Source organism: Pseudophryne corroboree, chromosome 2 (assembly GCF_028390025.1).
Source record: "Pseudophryne corroboree isolate aPseCor3 chromosome 2, aPseCor3.hap2, whole genome shotgun sequence".
Lineage (NCBI taxonomy): Eukaryota > Metazoa > Chordata > Amphibia > Anura > Myobatrachidae > Pseudophryne > Pseudophryne corroboree.
Window position 1 is genome coordinate 20,167,741 of NC_086445.1, and position 23,365 is coordinate 20,191,105.

Below are 23,365 nucleotides of genomic sequence, written 5' to 3' on the forward strand. Positions count from 1 at the left end.
CCAGTAAATCCCTTCCTCTTGTAACCAAGCTCACGCAAACCACCCCACCACCAACTCCCTCAGTGTCAATTTCCTCCTTCCCCAGGAATGCCAATAGTCCTGCAGGCCATGTCACTGGCAATTCTGACGAGTCCTCTCCTGCCTGGGATTCCTCCGATGCATCCTTGCGTGTAACGCCTACTGCTGCTGGCGCTGCTGTTGTTGCTGCTGGGAGTCGATGGTCATCCCAGAGGGGAAGTCGGAAGACCACTTGTACTACTTCCAGTAAGCAATTGACTTTCCAACAGTCCTTTGCGAGGAAGATGAAATATCACAGCAGTCATCCTGCTGCAAAGCGGATAACTGAGGCCTTGGCATCCTGGGTGGTGAGAAACGTGGTTCCAGTATCCATCATTACTGCAGAGCCAACTAGAGACTTGTTGGAGGTACTGTGTCCCCGGTACCAAATACCAACTAGGTTCCATTTCTCTAGGCAGGCGATACCGAAAATGTACACAGACCTCAGAAAAAGAGTCACCAGTGTCCTAAAAAATGCAGCTGTACCCAATGTCCACTTAACCACGGACATGTGGACAAGTGGAGCAGGGCAGGGTCAGGACTATATGACTGTGACAGCCCACTGGGTAGATGTATGGACTCCCGCCGCAAGAACAGCAGCGGCGGCACCAGTAGCAGCATCTCGCAAACGACAACTCTTTCCTAGGCAGGCTACGCTTTGTATCACCGGTTTCCAGAATACGCACACAGCTGAAAACCTCTTACGGCAACTGAGGAAGATCATCGCGGAATGGCTTACCCCAATTGGACTCTCCTGTGGATTTGTGGCATCGAACAACGCCAGCAATATTGTGTGTGCATTAAATATGGGCAAATTCCAGCACGTCCCATGTTTTGCACATACCTTGAATTTGGTGGTGCAGATTTTTTTTTAAAACGACAGGGGCGTGCAAGAGATGCTGTCGGTGGCCAGAAGAATTGCGGGACACTTTCGGCGTACAGGCACCACGTACAGAAGACTGGAGCACCACCAAAAACTACTGAACCTGCCCTGCCATCATCTGAAGCAAGAAGTGGTAACGAAGTGGAATTCAACCCTCTATATGCTTCAGAGGTTGGAGGAGCAGCAAAAGGCCATTCAAGCCTATACAATTGAGCACGATATAGGAGGTGGAATGCACCTGTCTCAAGTGCAGTGGAGAATGATTTTAACGTTGTGCAAGGTTCTGATGCCCTTTGAACTTGCCACACGTGAAGTCAGTTCAGACACTGCCAGCCTGAGTCAGGTCATTCCCCTCATCAGGCTTTTGCAGAAGAAGCTGGAGACATTGAAGGAGGAGCTAACACGGAGCGATTCCGCTAGGCATGTGGGACTTGTGGATGGAGCCCTTAATTCGCTTAACAAGGATTCACGGGTGGTCAATCTGTTGAAATCAGAGCACTACATTTTGGCCACCGTGCTCGATCCTAGATTTAAAGCCTACCTTGGATCTCTCTTTCCGGCAGACACAAGTCTGCTGGGGTTGAAAGACCTGCTGGTGAGAAAATTGTCAAGTCAAGCGGAACGCGACCTGTCAACATCTCCTCCTTCACATTCTCCCGCAACTGGGGGTGCGAGGAAAAGGCTCAGAATTCCGAGCCCAACCGCTGGCGGTGATGCAGGGCAGTCTGGAGCGACTGCTGATGCTGACATCTGGTCCGGACTGAAGGACCTGACAACGATTACGGACATGTTGTCTACTGTCACTGCATATGATTCTCTCAACATTGAAAGAATGGTGGAGGATTATATGAGTGACCGCATCCAAGTAGGCACGTCACACAGTCCGTACTTATAAACATCCTAGTGACATTTGGTGGACCCGTTCATTCCAAGTAAAGCATTCGTTACCTCTAAACCCAATAAATAAAGACACGGAGACTTGAATTTGGCAGAAAAATTGCTAGCTATTTATTTGACCCTAACCATAGCAAACCTGTAAATGAAAACTTTGTTAAGATGCCGATACAGCCGGCATATGGTGGCAGCAAAAAGAACGGCTCTACTAACCTAAATTAACCGTAAAATACTAAAAATTCGAAACCATCCTAATTGTACTACAACTATCAAAAACCGGTAATAGGTGACAACTCCACCCCCACAGTGACTACCCACCGCTCCTGGGTGCCCTGCCGCTGCCTTCCCGGACGGGTGGTCAAGCGGCCAATAAGTCGATGGAGGTGAGTGCACCTAAACCAAATCAAACTGTAAATCACTACAGCTTACCATACAACCACCAACTGCCGTTCTTTTCCGCCAATAAATAGCCAACGATAAAACCAGCCAACAATTCAATGCCAAGGCACTCCGTGCCAGAAACCTTTACCAACAGGGCGGGAGGGCGGGAAGGCAATTTCACCAACAAGAGAGAGACAAGATGTCTGTCCTTCCCTATATATACTAACCCTCCCCTTTTCCCAAAGGGCTGTACTTTCCTTCCAGCTAGGTCCACCCCTCACAAGATGTTTAACTCATTCCTTTCCTATGCTGTCAATTCTCTCTCCTAAACATCCTAGTGACATTTGGTGGACCCGTTCATTCCAAGTAAAGCATTCGTTACCTCTAAACCCAATAAATAAAGACACGGAGACTTGAATTTGGCAGAAAAATTGCTAGCTATTTATTTGACCCTAACCATAGCAAACCTGTAAATGAAAACTTTGTTAAGATGCCGATACAGCCGGCATATGGTGGCAGCAAAAAGAACGGCTCTACTAACCTAAATTAACCGTAAAATACTAAAAATTCGAAACCATCCTAATTGTACTACAACTATCAAAAACCGGTAATAGGTGACAACTCCACCCCCACAGTGACTACCCACCGCTCCTGGGTGCCCTGCCGCTGCCTTCCCGGACGGGTGGTCAAGCGGCCAATAAGTCGATGGAGGTGAGTGCACCTAAACCAAATCAAACTGTAAATCACTACAGCTTACCATACAACCACCAACTGCCGTTCTTTTCCGCCAACAGCGAAAGACTCCTTCCCAGAGTCTTCGCACCGCCACCATAACCTCACCCTAACTCCAGCAACACTAGGAACAGATCCTCCAGGAAAAAACATCATCCCCTCATTGGATAGATGCACACCATCAGGCCGAAAAAGGTGACTTTGTCTCCGAACCGCATCCTAGGGTGGCGAACCACTTGGCCTCCGTGGGACAACCCACTTCGCCACCGCCCCATTCACCTTCTGCCTGGCCTCCTCAATTTCGCGACCGTCCGTCACACCTTGCCAAGTCAACCTTGGCACCATCAAGAAGAACACCGATATATACAAGTGGTCCATTCCCCTTCTGCGTGGCCTCCTCAATTCCGCGACCGTCCGCCACACCTTGCCAACTCAACCTTGGCACCATCAAGGAGAACACCAATATACAACTGGTCCACTGCTGCGGCCAAAATTGCCAGATCCTGTATCATGGCCCACCGCATCTCCAAAGAAGTCCTCTTCCCCAGGTCGTTGCCACCTAAATGGACAACCAACACCCTAGGGCTAACATGCTTGCTGGCCTGACTCACTAGTCTACTTCTCCACTCCGTCCACATCATCCCTTGCCAACCAAGCCAACTAACTTCTCGAGCCCTAGGAAACATCTGTGCCCCTTGCGAGGCCAAAACTGGGCGGCCCAATACACATAAGAGTGGCCAACCACCAAAATAGGCAAGTCATCTTCCAACCAACCTGAAGAGGAGGAAAAGGGGGTAAAAGTGGTTACTAATCATCTATACCATTGTTTAATTTACTGTATTAACCTGAAGGATCTGCCAAAAAGAAAAATTTTGCTGTCGTAAATTGCAGCAGTCTCGGCCTAGCCGATCTGCATGAGCAATCAGACAATTTGAAGCCTAACATGAACACACAAATGGGAAAGATGAAAATAACAAACAAAAATGGGGGGGGGGGAAGGGGTAACACATGTAATAACTCAGCTGGAGGTGAAAGCATAAAGACCTGCTGAGGGACTCTGATTAAAACAGATTAGCCGAATTGTGGATTAGAATTCAGTCCGTCAAGTCAGGCAAAAAATTGCAAAATAACTCCAGACCCCCGCTGCCGGCTCATGCCAGCAACGGCGAGTAGCTAATCCCTGAGTAGGATAAAAGGGGGAAGACAAACAAACGCACAACACCATAACGTACTGAACTGTAATAACATGATTAAACGACTGGAATTGACACACAAGTACGCGCGAGCTAACATCTCATGCAACGGGGCGCATATACCGTCTGTAACTTGACGACTTCCATCGCCCCACCGCCTGGATCTCAGCCATGTAAAATCCCGTCGCCGCAGCCGACGTCGCAGCCCCTATGCGGAAGGAATGCGTCCCGAACGCAGCGGGTGGAAGGCCCAAGCTCGCAAGACAGCGACCCATCATCCCATGAAATAGATACTTCGTCACCGGCAGCCCGTATAGTGCAGCGGCTATGACCCCCGACCGTCGGGTCGTACTGCCTCATATTGCACTGCCAACCTCACTGGGCAAATGCTCTCCTCAAGAGCCGGAACCCAGGTGACCCATTGACCTCTCCCCACTTGGTCCGTCTTAGAGCGCCGCAATCTGCAAAGCAAGGACTTCTCACCCACCACCACGTCCCCGACCAGCATGCGCGAATCCTCTCGCTTAGAAGGCGCTACCAGTTCCGAAACCCTAAAAGCCCCGTGGTAAGCCATTGAGCACGCCAAAATGAAGAACAACCGTAATTCGAAACATGGATGACGCGACACCTGTAACCGCCCTGAATGACATCCAGCAACAAAGCCGCCTCAATGGGCATCCTCCTGTCAGCCGGCGTCTGCGCGACTCGCCAACCATCCTTTCATCGCCTTCAACAGAAATCCGGTCTTAGCCACGTCGGGGACGCCCTTTATTCTGCTGAAAACGAAATCCTGGCTAAGTACCGGGATACCACCGCTCTGGACCTACCCGAAGCATACAGCTGACAAATAAAAGAAAACATCCTCCGATGCCCGCTCTTACCTTGCTGAATTCGTCCTTAAACAAACTCCACCTACTCGCTCCAAGCTAGCGGCTTAAGCGTGGCTGGCGCGACTGACCGCAACGCAAGACCCTCCAATCCGTCCCGATCACCTCCCAACATAACCGGGAAACTGAACACCATGTTCGTCGGCCTCCGGTGCCTACAAACAAATACTTTCCCACTGCCCTCGTGACAGAGCGTTGGAAATTCCGTTATCCAGCCCAGGCACATGCTGTGCGCGGAACCACACGTTCCGACGTAGGCCTGCCAACGGCAAATGCCCCAGCACCCACAGAAACTACCAGCGACTTCGCCTCTGATTAATTATCGCATGCGCCACTGCAGGATTGTCACATCTAACCAAGATGCTGCGATGGGCCAGCCGATCGCCCCATACCTCCAGCGCCACGATAATGTGGAAAAGCTCCAGCAGCAAAGGTCCTTCGTTAAACCTTCTCGATGCCATTCCGCCGGACACGGAGGCCGCGCACCAAAATCCCTCCAGATAGCAATCGAAACCAGAGGCACACGTTGCATTGGTGAACAGCTGCAACCTAGCGCTGCCTACTATAGGGGCCTGCCATATACCCGCCCCGTTGAAGTCCTCCAGGAACGAGGCCCATACGGCCAAATCCCTCTCAATCTCTGAGTACAATTGCACGAAACGGGTGGTCTGGCACACCCCGCAGTAGCCTTTTCTAACTTCCGGCAGAAAACCCTCGCCCATCGGGATTACGCGACAAGCAAAGTTCACCATGCCCAGCAAGGACTGCGCCTGCCACAGTGTGACCTAACGCGACCCCTCAAACCAGCAACTAGCGTCGCGGAGCTTCACCCCTTGCTCCGAGGCTGCCGACACGATCCTGCCACTGTGTCAATCTCCATCTCCAAAAAAGGACAAACAGGAGGCCGGGCCCTCTGTTTTATCCTCGGCCACAGGAACGCCGAAGTTGAAAAACCGCGCTCGGATGCTGAAGAGCAAGTCACCGCACTGTAAGGAATATGCCGGACCCTTGCACCGTAAGTCATAGAGGTAATGGGCAACCCCCTGACCCACCGACGACGACTGCACGCACCAATGTACAACGTACTAAACCGCTCGAAAATTGAGCATGAAACGAAACAACCATCGGCAGACCTTTGCCAATGAAATACTCCGCCCCTATCCGGCAACCCATAAAACGGAGGTTCCACTGGGCCCGCACCGCACCTCGCTCGCAACAGGCAAGCGAAACCAAACGAACACCGGAAACAAAAATCTTGTATCCGCCCTATTTGGATACCAATCCAACCACCGGCCCATCGCCTCCAAATTAATTTGCGTTGGAGCTCTGCGGAGCGCTCCCGCCCTAGGCCTGTCTCGGGTAAGTTTGCTTACCCCAGGCCCCCTGACGCCTGCCCTTGAAACCAGAGGAGGCTGGGTGGGATCCGCCACATTGCAAGCACGAGTGGCGAAAAATGGCGCTGCTTGCCGAAGGAATAGGCCGCGTTGTTAAACGCGAAACATTTCCTTGATGCGCGTCTTGCCCCCCTGCACGGCGGCCGACCTACCTGGCTTGGCCGAACCGCCGTCTGCGCCGGACCCCAGGGCAGGCGACCCTGCGCGGTGCCCGTCCGCCTCCGCGTTCCGTGGCTCCTTAGCCTGTTGCGAAGCCCGAGTGACCTTGAGCCTCTTCCCCACAGACTTCCACGTCCTTACACCCAAAGTCCATGACTTGCAACCCGTCCTGCTTCTCCCTGAATTCCTGGACATATCGACGCCACTCGGAGCCCGAAGATGTGCGTTGCATGCCGTGTATGAGATGCAGGTACCGAACTATGTTCATGCACTCGTCCGGTCTATACCCCAGGTAACAAGCCGCGAAGACCCCGCTGCCCGTCTTTGCTGCCGCCGCCCTATACTCCCTCTTCGCATCCTTTGCCAAAACAAACACAAAACAAAATCCCCGTAAATCTACCTACGGCAGCTATCCTTCAGCCCACGCATAACTGCCGTGTAGTCGCAGTGAACCCCCGGGGAAATCACGGCGTTTCTTAGCCCTGCGAGCTTCCTCGCTCAGCCGTCTGCGCATCCTCCGCCTCTTCTGCCGTCCCGCCGGCCGCTTGGCGAATTTCGTCGCCCGCTTCTTCGCCCCAGTCGTAATACTAACGTCAGACGCCGGCGACGACAGAGAAGCCGAAGAGGAGGAAGAAGCAGAACTACGAGGACTAGAGCTCGTGTAGGAGTCCGATACCGACCGTACCACCTCACCTGATATCGCCGACTGCCCCGACACGGTAACCTTCGGCGTGGCAAAACCGACGTCGTCTTCTTCGGACTCCGCCATCTCCATTTCACCGCGATCCCCTGCAGCAGAGAAAGGAGCGAAGGACCCAGAAGGCACTCACGGTGTATGCCGAGCAACTCGTGAGGAGGGCGTATCTGCCGCGCATCCCTGCCCGACCCGTCCGGGACAATGATCAAGGTCCGCATCGCCCGCCCAGAGCTCCCTGCAGGCGCGGGCAACCCGCTGCGCCGCCCGCACACCGGACGCACCTGCCACTGCCGGCGTGCTAGAGCTTGCAGCTACCCCCGACAAACGGAACCTGGGACCCCGACGCCTGCCGTCCCGTCTTCCTTGGCGGGGAAAAGGGGTGCGCCCCTGAACTATGGCGAACCCATCCCCCCCAAACTTCGCCTCTATCGGAGGGCTGGCAGTAGGTGCCCTCGCTTCCTGAAGCTACGCTCGCCCCCTCCCCCCGCAAACCGGAGCCACTCCGCCCGCTGGGAGGGAGCTGCGGCGAGACCGGTTAGCGGCCGCAGCAGCCCCGCGGCCGCTAACCCATTCCCTGTCCCCCCACGAGCCGCTGGATTCCTGCTCTAGGGGAGTGCCCTGAGGGGACAGAGAGACGTGCGGCGCTGCTGCGCGCGCACGAGCGCGAACGGCGCCACCGTCGTGAGCACGGGCTCGCGCGCACCTCATGTGCGCTCCCCGACTCTTTGCCCCGCTAATTCTCTTTGAAATACTCCGCCCCCCCACTTGTACCTGCTGCCCGCCCACACAGGCCTCTTGGGTACTGCCTCATGCCAACATGCGGGGGGGGGGGGCTGCCTCCCCTCCCTCCCCCGCCCCCCGCCGGACTCCGGCTGCAGGGAAGCGAGTTGGGGAGAAAGGGAGGCTGGCGGCGCCGCTGCGCGCACTCGTGCGCGAACGGTGCCGCCGGAAGCGAGCATGGGTGCGCGCGCCTCTCGTGCGCGCGACCCGCGGCTTGACCGCCCGCGAGCTCCCGGCTGCATGCACTGTTTAACCGCCGCGCGAGGCCCAGTGACAGACCTCGCGCGGCTCTCAGCCGTCTCCTGCCTGGCCCCTCCACACTGCGAGAGGGACATAAAGGAAGCCGAGAGCGGCTACACCGACGGGCGCATGCGCGCCCTCACCTGCCAGCGAACGCCCGACACCCACACCTCATATGCCGCGCTCGGAGGTGAGGGCTGTGCCCTCCCACCTCCGGGCGGCCTGCCCGAACCTCCGGCCTACCACCCGAGCCTGTGGAGGCCCCAGGGGACGGGGCCCCGTCCCCCAGGCCATCCACCCCTTCCCCGGGCCCAGCCCCACCGCCAGGTGCGCGGTGCCGGGCTGGGATACCGGCGGAACGACGAGGGCGGGCACAAGAGAAGGCTGAGGTGATCTAAAGTAGAATCACCTTGCAATGCAGGGGAGAGCTCGCAGTCTAAATTAAATGGGAAACAACAATTACAATTGGGAAGCCTGCTATGCAGCACTCACCCCACTCAATAAGGCAATTTCACCAACAAGAGAGAGACAAGATGTCTGTCCTTCCCTATATATACTAACCCTCCCCTTTTCCCAAAGGGCTGTACTTTCCTTCCAGCTAGGTCCACCCCTCACAAGATGTTTAACTCATTCCTTTCCTATGCTGTCAATTCTCTCTCCTACTGGCAGGAAAAAGAGGCAATTTGGAGGCCCTTGCACAAACTGGCTTTATTCTACCTAAGTTGCCCTCCCACAAGTGTGTACTCCGAAAGAGTGTTTAGTGCCGCCGCTCACCTTGTCAGCAATCGGCGTACGAGGTTACATCCAGAAAAAGTGGAGAAGATGATGTTCATTAAAATGAATTATAATCAATTCCTTCGTGGAGACATTGACCAGCAGCAATTGCCTCCACAAAGTACACAGGGAGCTGAGATGGTGGATTCCAGTGGGGACGAATTGATAATCTGTGAGGAGGGGGATGTACACGGTGATATATCGGAGGATGATGATGAGGTGGACATCTTGCCTCTGTAGAGCCAGTTTGTGCAAGGAGAGATTAATTGCTTCTTTTTTGGTGGGGGTCCAAACCAACCCGTCATATCAGTCACAGTCGTGTGGCAGACCCTGTCACTGAAATGATGGGTTGGTTAAAGTGTGCATGTCCTGTTTATACAACATAAGGGTGGGTGGGAGGGCCCAAGGACAATTCCATCTTGCACCTCTTTTTTCTTTAATTTTTCTTTGCGTCATGTGCTGTTTGGGGAGGGTTTTTTGGAAGGGACATCCTGCGTGACACTGCAGTGCCACTCCTAGATGGGCCCGGTGTTTGTGTCGGCCACTAGGGTCGCTTATCTTACTCACACAGCTACCTCATTGCGCCTCTTTTTTTCTTTGCGTCATGTGCTGTTTGGGGAGGGTTTTTTGGAAGGGACATCCTGCGTGACACTGCAGTGCCACTCCTAGATGGGCCCGGTGTTTGTGTCGGCCACTAGGGTCGCTTATCTTACTCACACAGCTACCTCATTGCGCCTCTTTTTTTCTTTGCGTCATGTGCTGTTTGGGGAGGGTTTTTTGGAAGGGACATCCTGCGTGACACTGCAGTGCCACTCCTAGATGGGCCCGGTGTTTGTGTCGGCCACTAGGGTCGCTTATCTTACTCACACAGCTACCTCATTGCGCCTCTTTTTTTCTTTGCGTCATGTGCTGTTTGGGGAGGGTTTTTTGGAAGGGACATCCTGCGTGACACTGCAGTGACACTCCTAGATGGGCCCGGTGTTTGTGTCGGCCACTAGGGTCGCTTATCTTACTCACACAGCTACCTCATTGCGCCTCTTTTTTTCTTTGCGTCATGTGCTGTTTGGGGAGGGTTTTTTGGAAGGGACATCCTGCGTGACACTGCAGTGACACTCCTAGATGGGCCCGGTGTTTGTGTCGGCCACTAGGGTCGCTTATCTTACTCACACAGCTACCTCATTGCGCCTCTTTTTCTTTGCGTCATGTGCTGTTTGGGGAGGGTTTTTTGGAAGGGACATCCTGCGTGACACTGCAGTGACACTCCTAGATGGGCCCTGTGTTTGTGTCGGCCACTAGGGTCGCTTAGCTTAGTCATCCAGCGACCTAGGTGCAAATTTTAGGACTAAAAATAATATTGTGAGGTGTGAGGTATTCAGAATAGACTGAAAATGAGTGTAAATTATGGTTTTTGAGGTTAATAATACTTTGGGATCAAAATGACCCCCAAATTCTATGATTTAAGCTGTTTTTCAGTGTTTTTTGAAAAAAACACCCGAATCCAAAACACACCCGAATCCGACAAAAAAAAATTCGGTGAGGTTTTGCCAAAACGCGGTCGAACCCAAAACACGGCCGCGGAACCGAACACAAAACCAAAACACAAAACCCGAAAAATTTCCGGCCCTCATCTCTAATATCTAGTAGGACAGGGCCCCGCTGTATATCTAATAGGACAGGGCCCCGCTGTATATCTAATAGGACAGGGCCCTGCTGTATATCCTATAGGACAGGGCCCTGCTGTATATCCTATAGGACAGGGCCCCGCTGTATATCTAATAGGACAGGGCCACGCTGTATATCTAATAGGACAGGGCCCCACTGTAATAGGACAGGGCCCCGCTGTATATCTAATAGGACAGGGCCCCGCTGTATATGTAATAGGACAGGGCCCCGCTGTATATCTAATAGGACAGGGCCCCGCTGTATATCTAATAGGACAGGGCCCCGCTGTATATCTAATAGGACAGGGCCCCGCTGTATATCTAATAGGACAGGGCCCCGCTGTATATCCAATAGGACAGGACCCCGCTGTATGTCCAATAGGACAGGGCCCCGCTGTATGTCCAATAGGACAGGGCCCCGCTGTATATCCAATAGGACAGGGGCCCGCTGTATATCTAATAGGACAGGGCCCCGCTGTATATCTAATAGGACAGGGCCCCGCTGTATATCCAATAGGACAGGGCCCCGCTGTATATCCAGTAGGACAGGGCCCCGCTGTATATCTAGTAGGACAGGGCCCCGCTGTATATCTAATAGGACAGGGCCCCGCTGTATATCTAGTAGGACAGGGTCCCGCTGTATATCTAATAGGACAGGGCCCCGCTGTATATCTAGTAGGACAGGGCCCCGCTGTATATCTAATAGGACAGGGCCCCGCTGTATATCTAATAGGACAGGGCCCCGCTGTATATCTAATAGGACAGGGCCCCGCTGTATATCTAATAGGACAGGGCCCCACTGTAATAGGACAGGGCCCCGCTGTATATCTAATAGGACAGGGCCCCGCTGTATATGTAATAGGACAGGGCCCCGCTGTATATCTAATAGGACAGGGCCCCGCTGTATATCTAATAGGACAGGGCCCCGCTGTATATCTAATAGGACAGGGCCCCGCTGTATATCTAATAGGACAGGGCCCCGCTGTATATCCAATAGGACAGGACCCCGCTGTATGTCCAATAGGACAGGGCCCCGCTGTATGTCCAATAGGACAGGGCCCCGCTGTATATCCAATAGGACAGGGGCCCGCTGTATATCTAATAGGACAGGGCCCCGCTGTATATCTAATAGGACAGGGCCCCGCTGTATATCCAATAGGACAGGGCCCCGCTGTATATCCAGTAGGACAGGGCCCCGCTGTATATCTAGTAGGACAGGGCCCCGCTGTATATCTAATAGGACAGGGCCCCGCTGTATATCTAGTAGGACAGGGTCCCGCTGTATATCTAATAGGACAGGGCCCCGCTGTATATCTAGTAGGACAGGGCCCCGCTGTATATCTAATAGGACAGGGCCCCGCTGTATATCTAATAGGACAGGGCCCCGCTGTATATCTAATAGGACAGGGCCCCGCTGTATATCTAATAGGACAGGGCCCCGCTGTATATCCAATAGGACAGGGCCCCGCTGTATATCTAATAGCAGGCATGGCATAGATTCTGTATTTGTCTGTATAGCGCGGCATCGCCCTGTATACACTTCTGGAGGGGTCCCTGGTAGAAAATGGGGTTTCCAGGGAAATACAAATGGTCTCTGGCGTCCTCCTTTCAGACACATAACACGAGGGGTTACCATGGCAACGGTCGGGCAGTTACACTGATTTATGATTGGTAATATGTGTCCGGTACTGATCAATACCCGGCTGCGTCCCTCAGTGACCGTTCTCAGGTGATTTGTGTGTGGGCAGGAGGACGCCCCTATACAATTATAAGGGGAGATACTGAGAACGCCAGCCAGCAGTAGAATAAGAGAGGCGGTACTGTGCTGTTGTGCATGAGATCATATAGTAGGAATTACACTCAGTATATGCCATAAGGCTGCGGCTGCCCATACACACAGCAGAATAATGGATACATATGGGTACATTTACTAAAGCTTCTAAAACAGAGAACTGGGGATGTTGTCCATAGCAACCAATCAGATGATGTCTATCATTTTCTAAAAGGCAATAGAGAAATTATAGACAGCATATGATTGGTTGCTATGGGCAACATCACAATTCTCTGTTTTATAAGTTTTTAGTAAATTTACTCCATAGTGTTACACTTGGCATAGAGAAACAGAGAAGTTGTACTGTGTATGTGCTCAACTATGGGGAATAAGATCAGGACAAGGGAAGTAGTACTGTGCAAGTATCCATACATAGGGTAGATGCTGAATAATAATTCTTCATACAGGGCATGAGAAGTAGTACTGTGGAGTTCTGCAGACACAGAGAGCAAGGGCAGATGAAGTAGTACAGTACATGAGAAGTAGTAATGTGCGGTTCTGCAGACACAGAGAGCAAGGGCAGATGATTAATATTAATTATTTATACAGGGCATGAGAAGTAGTAATGTGCGGTTCTGCAGACACACAGAGTAAGTGCAGATGATGAATATTAACTCTTCATACAGGGCATGAGAAGTAGTACTGAGCAGTTCTGCATACACAGAGAGTAAGTGCAGATGCTGGTTATTAATTATTCATACAGGGCATGAGAAGTAGTAATGTGCAGTTCTGCAGACACAGTGAGCAAGTGCAGATGCTAATTATTAAATCTTCATGCATGGCATAAGAAGTAGTACTGTGTAGTTCAGCATACACAGAGAACAAGGATATATGCTGAGAACTATCCCTTCATGCAGGGCATGAGAAGTAGTACTGTGCAGTTATCCATACACAGAGAACGAGGACAGATGCTGAGTACTAGCTCTTCATACATAACAAGATAGGTAGTACTGTGCAGTTATCCATACACAGAGAATGAAGGTAGATGCTGAGTACTATCCCTTAATACAGAACATGAGAAGTAGTCCTGTGCAGTAATACATATATAGAGAAGGAGGACAGATGTTGAGTACTAGCCCTTCATACAGAACATGAGAAGTAGTACTGTGCAGTTATCCATACATAGAGAAGGAGGACAGATGCTGAGTACTACGAACCCTTCATACAGAACATGAGAAGTAGTACTGTGCAGTTATCCATACATAGAGAATGAAGGTAGATGCTGAGTTCTAACTCTTCATACAGAACATGAGAAGTAGTACTGTGCAGTTATCCATACACGGATAACAAGAATATATGCTGAGAACTATCCCTTCATATAGAACATGAGAAGTAGTGCTGTGCAGTTTTCCATACACGCAGAACAAGGATATATGCTGAGAACTATCCCTTCATACAGAACATGAGAAGTAGTACTGTGCAGTTATCCATACATAGAAAATGAGGGCAGATGCTGAGTACTACTAACCCTTCATACAGAACATGAGAAGTAGTACTGTGCAGTTATCCATACATAGAGAATGAAGGTAGATGCTGAGTTCTAACTCTTCATACAGAACATGAGAAGTAGTACTGTGCAGTCATCCATACACGTGTAACAAGGATATATGCTGAGAACTATCCCTTCATACAGAACATGAGAGGTAGTACTGTGCAGTTATCCATACACGGAGAACAAGGATATATGCTGAGAACTATCCCTTCATACAGAACATGAGCGGTAGTACTGTGCAGTTATCCATACACGGAGAACAAGGATATATGCTGAGAACTATCCCTTCATACAGAACATGAGAAGTAGTGCTGTGCAGTTATCCATACACAGAGAACAAGGATATATGCTGAGAACTATCCCTTCATACAGAACATGAGAGGTAGTACTGTGCAGTTATCCATACACAGAGAACAATGATATATGTTGAGAACTATCCCTTCATACAGAACATGAGAGGTAGTGCTGTGCAGTTATCCATACACGGAGAACAAGGATATATGCTGAGAACTATCCCTTCATACAGAACATGAGAAGTAGTACTGTGCAGTTATCCATACACGGAGAACAAGGATATATGCTGAGAACTATCCCTTCATATAGAACATGAGGTAGTGCTGTGCAGTTATCCATACACGGAGAACAAGGATATATGCTGAGAACTATCCCTTCATGCAGAACATGAGAAGTAGTGCTGTGCAGTTATCCATACATGGAGAACAAGGATATATGCTGAGAACTATCCCTTCATATAGAACATGAGAAGTAGTGCTGTGCAGTTATCCATACACGGAGAACAAGGATATATGCTGAGAACTATCCCTTCATACAGAACATGAGAGGTAGTGCTGTGCAGTTATCCATACACGGAGAACAAGGATATATACTGAGAACTATCCCTTCATACAGAACATGAGAGGTAGTACTGTGCAGTTATCCATACACGGAGAACAAGGATATATGCTGAGAACTATCCCTTCATACAGAACATGAGAGGTAGTACTGTGCAGTTATCCATACACAGAGAACAAGGATATATGCTGAGAACTATCCCTTCATACAGAACATGAGAAGTAGTACTGTGCAGTTATCCATACACGGAGAACAAGGATATATGCTGAGAACTATCCCTTCATATAGAACATGAGAGGTAGTACTGTGCAGTTATCCATACACAGAGAACAAGGATATATGCTGAGAACTATCCCTTCATATAGAACATGAGAGGTAGTACTGTGCAGTTATCCATACACAGAGAACAAGGATATATGCTGAGAACTATCCCTTCATATAGAACATGAGAGGTAGTACTGTGCAGTTATCCATACACGGAGAACAGGGATATATGCTGAGAACTATCCCTTCATACAGAACATGAGAAGTAGTACTGTGCAGTTATCCATACACGGAGAACAAGGATATATGCTGAGAACTATCCCTTCATACAGAACATGAGAAGTAGTACTGTGCAGTTATCCATACACGGAGAACAAGGATATATGCTGAGAACTATCCCTTCATATAGAACATGAGAAGTAGTACTGTGCAGTTATCCATATACGTGTAACAAGGATATATGCTGAGAACTATTCCTTCATACAGAACATGAGAGGTAGTACTGTGCAGTTATCCATACATAGAAAATGAGGGCAGATGCTGAGTACTACTAACCCTTCATACAGAACATGAGAAGTAGTACTGTACAGTTATCCATACATAGAGAATGAAGGTAGATGCTGAGTTCTAACTCTTCATACAGAACATGAGAAGTAGTGCTGTGCAGTTATCCATACACGTGTAACAAGGATATATGCTGAGAACTATTACTTCATATAGAACATGAGAAGTAGTGCTGTGCAGTTATCCATACACGGAGAACAAGGATATATGCTGAGAACTATCCCTTCATACAGAACATGAGAAGTAGTGCTGTGCAGTTATCCATACACGGAGAACAAGGATATATGCTGAGAACTATCCCTTCATACAGAACATGAGAGGTAGTACTGTGCAGTTATCCATACACGGAGAGCAAGGATATATGCTGAGAACTATCCCTTCATACAGAACATGAGAAGTAGTGCTGTGCAGTTATCCATACACGGAGAACAAGGATATATGCTGAGAACTATCCCTTCATACAGAACATGAGAAGTAGTACTGTGCAGTTATCCATACACGGAGAACAAGGATATATGCTGAGAACTATCCCTTCATACAGAACATGAGAAGTAGTGCTGTGCAGTTATCCATACACAGAGAACAGAGAGGAGCTGGTAGTGGGTGGTCCGGCTAATGCCCTCTGCTCGCTGTCACACAGTATAGGGAGCAGCCTCACCCTATATTCTGTGCGTGGAACCCGTTTACGCATGTCTGTGGACCTACTGTACGCAGTGTATAGTGTTGTCCCTGAGCCTGTAACCTATATACATACACCTATATACTGTAAGGGCAGTGTCTGAGTTTGTTACCTGCTGTATACCCATCTATATAGTAATAATGCTAATTTTCTTGGTGCAAACAGAAAATGAGAGATTTACCTTTCTGACAGATCTGGCAAAACGTAATTATGGTGCACAGAGCGGCAGAGCCCGTAACTAGATTTAATTAGACGTCATGAACCCCATATCCCGCGCATTACTGAGCTACGGTGTGCTCCCAGGTGTGTAGGCCACGCATCTGCCACCATAAGTGGTTGTGTGTTTGTGCACGGTGGACATCTGCAGGAGCGGCTCAGTGCAGTGCCGGTGTAATCCCGGGATTAGTGCTACCATATCACTGTAGGACTGCAGCGATAATCTCTCTATATCTGTATAACGCTCTCGCCTAATCCTGTCTGCTACTGGACTGCGAGAGAGACAGTCACATGATAAGCTGGACCTGCGGGGGCTCTATACACTCATACACGGCTTCATGCAGGAACATACTCTGAGTGTCACAGCGTTACGCGTTTCTGCGGATCTGCAGCCAGACATTTCCTTATACCTCAGATCATGCAGCAATCCCCCATGTTGCTGACACATCTCTGGAATGCTTGGAACATGCGGCTTTAAAGCAGCCCCCACAGAAACCTCTGTGGGATCAATATACCCCGTAACAAATACAATGTATTCTGGGGGCTATTTATTGTTAAGTGCAAAATTGCCCATAAAGCCAAAAATTTCTTATTGCTGTGATCCAGCCGGACAGCGCTAGTGACGAGCGGTGGTCCTGGCGGTACCCGTAACAAGCCTTGTTGTCTTTTGCAGCTGTGAGAGACTTGTGGGTCTATGTACTAAAGCCTTTGGGAGAGATAAAGTGGAGAGAGACAAAGAAGTGGCCAATCAGCTCCTATCGGTCATTTTCAAACACCGCCTGTAACATGGCAGGAGCTGATTGGCTGCCACTTTATCTCTCTCAACTTTCGCTCTCTCCCCAAGGCTTAGGACATTACCCCCATGTTCTACAATGGCGTTCTCTGCACATGCGCTGATTAAATATCGGACACGGACAGTGAGTTGTATAACGTGGCACTAAACAAAGTGCGGTTTATGGGGGTTACTCAGATTTGTTAGCAAACCAAAAAGCACACTAATGGGCAGAACCAAGTGCACTGCAGGTGGGGCAGATGTAACATGTGCAGAGAGAGTTAGAGTTGGGTGGGTTATATTGTTTCTGTGCAGGGTAAATACTGGCTGCTTTATTTTTACACTGCAATTTAGATTTCAGTTTGAACACACCCCACCCAAATCTCACTCTCTCTGCACATGTTACATCTGCCCCCCCCCCCCTGCACTGCAGCATGGTGTTACCCATTAGTGTGCTTTTTTGGCTTGCTAACAACCCTGAATAACCCCCAGTGTTCTCTATCAGCGATACAGTTGTTCTGATTAAAGTCTTATTTTATCCCCGACTACTTGCATCCGCATTACTCTACTCGTGGGAACCCTCCGATGCTTCTAGTACTTATAGGGGGTATCTGGGGCCATTCAGTCACTTTAATGAGAAAATTCACTTTCATTAAAAGCCGGAAAACACAGCAGCAAATTCAATAAGAGACGCGCATTGTATGTATATTATTCACTCTCTGGAGGGACTGATGAATTAAATATGACGGCTAAATGAGAAAAAAAAAATCTACAAAGTTTTGAAGAAGATTATGAAAAGAAATGTTTAATCTTTAAATATAAAACGTCTGGGTTTTGTGTCGCTGGAGGTGGAGTTATGAGACAGCAAAGGTCCCGCTCCCGCGCATTGATGGCAAAGGTTCCGTCTAACACTGTCTGGCGATGGCGTTTGATGTAGCGATATACTGGATGCGTTTCAGATACACTTCCCAGCTTCCATATTATGCTCTCTCGGCAGTGTCACGCGATGTGCCATGATTATTATTCCTCACACGCATCAACACCGGAACCGTGTAACTGGCTAATATTATATATCACTTTTAAAAATATCGATTTTTTTTCTTTCTTTCTTTTAAAGAACATCAGTAACCGATATATCAGTCTACTGATGATCGGTCCATCGCAACTTTTCCCGTGTCCAGCCTATACTGTGATTATATATAACGGGTTGTATGTCCGGCCTATACTGTGATTATATATGACAGGACATGTGTCCAGCCTGTACTGTGATTATATATAACGGGATGTATGTCCGGCCTATACTGTGATTATATATAACGGGATGTATGTCCGGCCTATACTGTGATTATATATAACGGGACGTATGTCCGGCCTATACTGTGATTATATATAACGGGATGTATGTCCGGCCTATACTGTGATTATATATAACGGGACGTGTGTCCGGCCTATACTGTGATTATATATAACGGTATGTATGTCCAGTCTGTACTGTGATTATATATAACGGGACGTGTGTCCAGCCTATACTGTGATTATATATAACGGGATGTATGTCCGGCCTATACTGTGATTATATATAACGGGATGTATGTCCGGCCTATACTGTGATTATATATAACGGGACGTGTGTCCGGCCTATACTGTGATTATATATAACGGGATGTATGTCCGGCCTATACTGTGATTATATATGACAGGATGTGTGTCCGGCCTGTACTGTGATTATATATAGCAGGATGTGTGTCCGGCCTGTACTGTGATTATATATGACAGGACATGTGTCCATCCTATACTGTGATTATATATAGCAGGACGTGTGTCCGGCCTGTACTGTGATTATATATAACGGGACGTGTGTCCAGCCTATACTGTGATTATATATGACAGGACATGTGTCCAGCCTGTACTGTGATTATATATAACGGGACGTGTGTCCAGCCTGTACTGTGATTATATATGACAGGACATGTGTCCAGCCTGTACTGTGATTATATATAACGGGACGTGTGTCCAGCCTATACTGTGATTATATATAACGGGACGTGTGTCCAGCCTATACTGTGATTATATATGACAGGACATGTGTCCAGCCTGTACTGTGATTATATATAACGGGACGTGTGTCCAGCCTGTACTGTGATTATATATGACAGGACGTGTGTCCAGCCTATACTGTGATTATATATAACGGGATGTATGTATGTCCGGCCTGTACTGTGATTATATATGACAGGATGTGTGTCCGGCCTGTACTGTGATTATATATAACGGGACGTGTGTCCAGCCTATACTGTGATTATATATGACGGGATGTATGTCCGGCCTATACTGTGATTATATATAACGGGACGTGTGTCCAGCCTATACTGTGATTATATATAACGGGATGTATATCCGGCCTATACTGTGATTATATATAACGGGACGTGTGTCCGGCCTATACTGTGATTATATATAACGGGATGTATATCCGGCCTGTACTGTGATTATATATAACGGGATGTATGTCCGGCCTATACTGTGATTATAAATAACGGGACGTGTGTCCAGCCTATACTGTGATTATATATAACGGGATGTATGTCCGGCCTATACTGTGATTATATATAAAACGGGACGTGTGTCCAGCCTATACTGTGATTATATATAACGGGATGTGTGTCCGGCCTGTACTGTGATTATATATAGCAGGACGTGTGTCCAGCCTGTACTGTGATTATATATAACGGGACGTGTGTCCAGCCTGTACTGTGATTATATATGACAGGACATGTGTCCAGCCTGTACTGTGATTATATATAACGGGACGTGTGTCCAGCCTGTACTGTGATTATATATGACAGGACATATGTCCAGCCTGTACTGTGATTATATATAACAGGACGTGTGTCCAGCCTATACTGTGATTATATATGACAGGACATGTGTCCAGCCTGTACTGTGATTATATATAACGGGACGTGTGTCCAGCCTGTACTGTGATTATATATGACAGGACGTGTGTCCAGCCTATACTGTGATTATATATAACGGGATGTATGTCCGGCCTGTACTGTGATTATATATGACAGGACGTGTGTCCAGCCTGTACTGTGATTATATATGACAGGACGTGTGTCCAGCCTATACTGTGATTATATATAACGGGACGTGTGTCCAGCCTATACTGTGATTATATATAACGGGACGCGTGTCCAACCTATACTGTGATTATATATAACGGGACGTGTGTCCAGCCTATACTGTGATTATATATGACAGGACATGTGTCCAGCCTGTATTGTGATTATATATGACAGGACATGTGTCCAGCCTGTATTGTGATTATATATGGCAGGATGTGTGTCCAGCCTGTACTGTGATTATATATAACGGGAGGTGTGTCCAGCCTGTACTGTGATTATATATGACGGGACGTGTGTCCAGCCTGTACTGTGGTTATATATAACGGGATGTATGTCCGGCCTATACTGTGATTATATATAACGGGATGTGTGTCCAGCCTGTTACTGTGATTATATATAACGGGATGTATGTCCAGCCTGTACTGTGATTATATATAACGGGACGTGTGTCCAGCCTATACTGTGATTATATATAACGGGACGTGTGTCCGGCCTATACTGTGATTATATATAACGGGACGTGTGTCCAGCCTATACTGTGATTATATATAACGGGACCTGTGTCCAGCCTGTACTGTGATTATATATAACGGGATGTATGTCTGGCCTATACTGTGATTATATATAACGGGATGTATGTCCAGCCTGTACTGTGATTATATATAACGGGATGTATGTCTGGCCTATACTGTGATTATATATAACGGGACGTGTGTCCTGCCTATACTGTGATTATATATAACGGGATGTATGTCCGGCCTATACTGTGATTATATATAACGGGACGTGTGTCCAGCCTGTTACTGTGATTATATATAACAGGATGTATGTCCAGCCTGTACTGTGATTATATATAACGGGACGTGTGTCCAGCCTATACTGTGATTATATATAACGGGACGTGTGTCCAGCCTATATTGTGATTATATATAACGGGACGTGTGTCCAGCCTATACTGTGATTATATATAACGGGACGTGTGTCCAGCCTATACTGTGATTATATATAACGGGACGTGTGTCCGACCTGTATTGTAATTATATATAACGAGACGTGTGTCCAGCCTATACTGTGATGATATATAACGGGACGTGTGTCCAGCCTGTACTGTGATTATATATAACGGGACGTGTGTCCAGCCTGTACTGTGATTATATATGACGGGATGTATGTCCGGCCTATACTGTGATTATATATAACGGGACGTGTGTCCAGCCTGTTACTGTGATTATATATAACGGGATGTATGTCCAGCCTGTACTGTGATTATATATAACGGGACGTGTGTCCAGCTATACTGTGATTATATATAACGGGACGTGTGTCCAGCCTATACTGTGATGATATATAACGGGACGTGTGTCCAGCCTATACTGTGATTATATATAACGGGACGTGTGTCCAGCCTGTACTGTGATTATATATAACGGGATGTATGTCTAGCCTATACTGTGATTATATATAACGGGATGTATGTCCAGCCTGTACTGTGATTATATATAACGGGATGTATGTCCGGCCTATACTGTGATTATATATAATGGGACGTGTGTCCAGCCTATACTGTGATTATATATAACGGGATGTATGTCCGGCCTATACTGTGATTATATATAACGGGACGTGTGTCCAGCCTGTTACTGTGATTATATATAACGGGATGTATGTCCAGCCTGTACTGTGATTATATATAACGGGACGTGTGTCCAGCCTATACTGTGACTATATATAACGGGACGTGTGTCCAGCCTATACTGTGATTATATATAACGGGACGTGTGTCCAGCCTATACTGTGATTATATATAACGGGACGTGTGTCCAGCCTATACTGTGATTATATATAACGGGACGTGTGTCCGGCCTGTATTGTGATTATATATAACGGGACGTGTGTCCAGCCTATACTGTGATGATATATAACGAGACGTGTGTCCAGCCTATACTGTGATTATATATAACGGGACGTGTGTCCAGCCTATACTGTGATTATATATAACGGGACGTGTGTCCGGCCTATACTGTGATTATATATAACGGGACGTGTGTCCAGCCTGTACTGTGATTATATATAACGGGATGTATGTCTGGCCTATACTGTGATTATATATAACGGGACGTGTGTCCAGCCTATACTGTGATTATATATAACGGGACGTATGTCCGGCCTATACTGTGATTATATATAACGGGACGTGTGTCCAGCCTGTTACTGTGATTATATATAACGGGATGTATGTACAGCCTGTACTGTGATTATATATAATGGGACGTGTGTCCAGCCTATACTGTGATTATATATAACGGGACGTGTGTCCAGCTTATGCTGTGATTATATATAACGGGACGTGTGTCCAGCCTATACTGTGATTATATATAACGGGACGTGTGTCCAGCCTATACTGTGATTATATATAACGGGACATGTGTCCAGCCTATACTGTGATTATATATAACGGGACGTGTGTCCAGCTTATACTGTGATTATATATAACGGGACGTGTGTCCAGCCTATACTGTGATTATATATAACGGGACGTGTGTCCAGCCTATACTGTGATTATATATAACGGGACATGTGTCCAGCCTGTACTGTGATTATATATGACGGGACGTGTGTCCAGCCTGTACTGTGGTTATATATAACGGGATGTATGTCCGGCCTATACTGTGATTATATATAACGGGACGTGTGTCCAGCCTGTTGCTGTGATTATATATAATGGGATGTATGTCCAGCCTGTACTGTGATTATATATAACGGGACGTGTGTCCAGCCTATACTGTGATTATATATAACGGGACGTGTGTCCAGCCTATACTGTGATTATATATA

The 23,365-nt window shown here is 48.1% G+C and overlaps 1 protein-coding gene across 1 annotated transcript in view; it reads left to right on the forward strand.

Moving 5' to 3' along the window:
- Positions 1–23,365, forward strand: part of STARD10 (StAR related lipid transfer domain containing 10) — an 80,756-nt gene that overhangs the window by 40,301 nt on the left and 17,090 nt on the right. The window lies entirely within an intron of this gene.